This window comes from Solanum stenotomum, chromosome 4 (genome assembly GCF_019186545.1).
Source record: "Solanum stenotomum isolate F172 chromosome 4, ASM1918654v1, whole genome shotgun sequence".
NCBI classification, from domain to species: domain Eukaryota; kingdom Viridiplantae; phylum Streptophyta; class Magnoliopsida; order Solanales; family Solanaceae; genus Solanum; species Solanum stenotomum.
In genome coordinates, this window is record NC_064285.1 from 17,137,717 (window position 1) to 17,140,443 (window position 2,727).

The window sequence follows — 2,727 nt, forward strand, 5'->3', positions numbered from 1 at the left end:
ACTAGCTCATGGATGTAGAATTTGGTGTATTCCTATGTTGAGTCTGTAGTCTTGAAACCCAAGAAGTGAACGGACTTAGTAACTCTATCCACTATCACCCAAATGGAGTCATGTTGTCTGCGAGTACGAGGTAAACCCATAATGAAGTCCATGTTTATCACTTCCCACTTTCATGTAGGAATGTTAATCTCTTGAGTTAATCCTCCTGGTTTCTGATGTTCTACCTTAACATGTTGACAATTAGGACACTTAGCCAAAAATTCTGCTTTGTCCCTCTTAATGTCGTTCCACCAAAACACTTCTAGTAGATCGGTACATCTTAGTGGCACCTAGATAATTGGAATACCTGCAGTTATGAGCTTCTGTAAGGATTTGTTGCCTCAACTCACCCACATTAGGAACACATAAGCGGCCCTAGTACCGAAGCACACCATCTACCCCTTGGGAGAAAACCTCAACTTTCTGCTGATGAACTGCACCTTTCAACTAAAGTAATATAGGATCACTATCTTGTTTTTCCTTAACCTCCGCTACCAACGAAGATTCTAATCCATTCTGAACTATCACCCCACTATCTGATGTGTCCATAAGGCAAACTCCTAAGCGAGCAAGCTGGTGAACATCTTTGGCTAACTCTTTCTTTTCTTCCTCAACATGTGCTACAGTACCCATAGACAGTCTGCTGACAGCATCAACCACTACATTTTGCCTTACCAGGATGGTGAAGCACATTCATGTCATAGTCCTTGAGGAATTCAAGTCATCTCCTCTGACGAAGATTCAACTCTTTCTAGGTAAACACCTATTGGAGGCTCTTATGGTCTGTGAACACATTAACATGAACACCATATAAGTAATGTCTCCAAATCTTTAGGGCAAATACTACGGCTGCAAGCTAGAGGTCATGAGTCGGGTAGTTCTTCTCATGGACCTTAAGTTGTCTAGAAGCTTAAGCTATGACCTTACCTCGCTGCATCAACACACAATCTAGGCCGACCCTGGATGCATCACAATAAATCACATAACCGTCTAAACCATCTGATAGAGTCAAGACCGGAGTTGTAGTCAACCTAGTCTAAAATGTTCTTGACAATGTAGTGTATATATACAAATATTATCTCGTGCAAAGCATAAATAATTTACCTAGTATTGTATATTCAAAGTGTTATATATTTCACTTCAAATAAAAATAAGTGGGGTATATGAACGCTCATAAAGTTTCAGTATTAAACTAATTTTGGTGGACAAGTTTACGACGTGTTTTGTCATTCCTTCAAGTGGGGTTTACATGTGTATCCACGTGCACGTGCATTAAACAAAAAGATACTCCTTCTATTATTTTTAATTAGTATGTCTCATTTTTTGAAAGTTAATTTGACTCATTTTTAAAATTAAATTGTATTACACTAATTCGATATTTTAAGCAAAAAGATATTTAGAAACTATACAAAAAATACTATAAATTACTCTCTTTGTTCCTTTTTAGATGTCACTTTTTTAGATTGTACTTGCATTAAAAATTATGTAAATTTACCCTTCTATCCATATTTAATATTTTCTTACGTCAATCTTTCAATAAATAATGAATATGCTAGCTTTCAAAAATTAAAATGCATTTGGATGACTATTTAATTTTTTTAGTTTATTTTCAAAATCAGATATTATAGAATAGTGAATGGAGAGAGTAATTAATCAATGTATGAAGTACTCCAATGAATATTAACTACTTATAGTTTTTCTAGGTTAGTCAAAGTATATATTTTCAAGATTTATTAATTACTCTATTATGGATATAATAGGAAGAATATGATAATTTATGTATTGATTTTATGAAATGACAAGTATTATGATTTAACTATTTATAGAAATGAAATACATATAAAAAGGAACGGAGGGAGTATAATTTTTTGCATATCAAACAAAAAAATACATAATAAAATGTTAGTAAAAAAAAAAATTTTATATCTTAATTTTTTTTTATAAAAGAAAAATTATAAAAAAAAAAAAGAAAATGATGATAATTAAGAGTGACCGAAAAAAATAAGTACTAATCACAACCTAAAAATCCCATGTGGACAGACAAATCATTAATTTTCACGCGTTTCTGTTCTATCCTCTTCCATAAATATAAATCTGCCTTTGGCATCAAATAATCTCTCTCTCACCAAATATTTCCCTTTTGCCTCTTTCTCTCTCTTCAAAATTAAACCCACCAGGTACCTCCCTCCCCTTACCTTACCAATTATTTGCCGAAAATCTCTTCCAACCATGAATCTTCTATGTTTAGATTTAGTAATTTTCATTTCTATATAGTATTAATAAAATCAGATTTGTAGGTATATTTACATATCGATCTCACATAAATGTTTATAATAATCCTCTTTCTTGTTTTCCAGGCTTTGAACAGTAAAACGAAAATGAATAAATTTGCTTATCGTCAAAATGGTTTCGTTAGTTTTAGAGAGATTGATGTCTCTAAAGGCGTAGTTTGTCCCAAGCCTCGGAGGAGTGGGGCTAATGAACGGTTCAACACAAATGCTACATTGCTGCAAATCAAGTATGTTTCTCTTTTCTCTTCTCCTTTTTGTTGTTGTTGTTTTCTGTTTGCGATTATTTATTTGGGTATTTTAGCAGTCAAGAAGTGGAGGTTTGCAATTTGAAAGCTGGAACTGAGCTTCTGGATTTGATACTCACCAAGGTAAATTACTCACACTCATGACATATTGT

The 2,727-nt window shown here is 33.3% G+C and overlaps 1 long non-coding RNA gene across 1 annotated transcript; it reads left to right on the plus strand.

Annotated features, from left to right (window-relative positions):
• Positions 1 to 2,192: 2,192 nt before the first annotated feature.
• Positions 2,193 to 2,698, plus strand: LOC125862824 (uncharacterized). The gene is made up of 3 exons (XR_007446076.1): positions 2,193 to 2,216; positions 2,397 to 2,557; positions 2,632 to 2,698. It is a non-coding gene; the product is annotated as an uncharacterized LOC125862824 (long non-coding RNA).
• Positions 2,699 to 2,727: the final 29 nt, after the last annotated feature.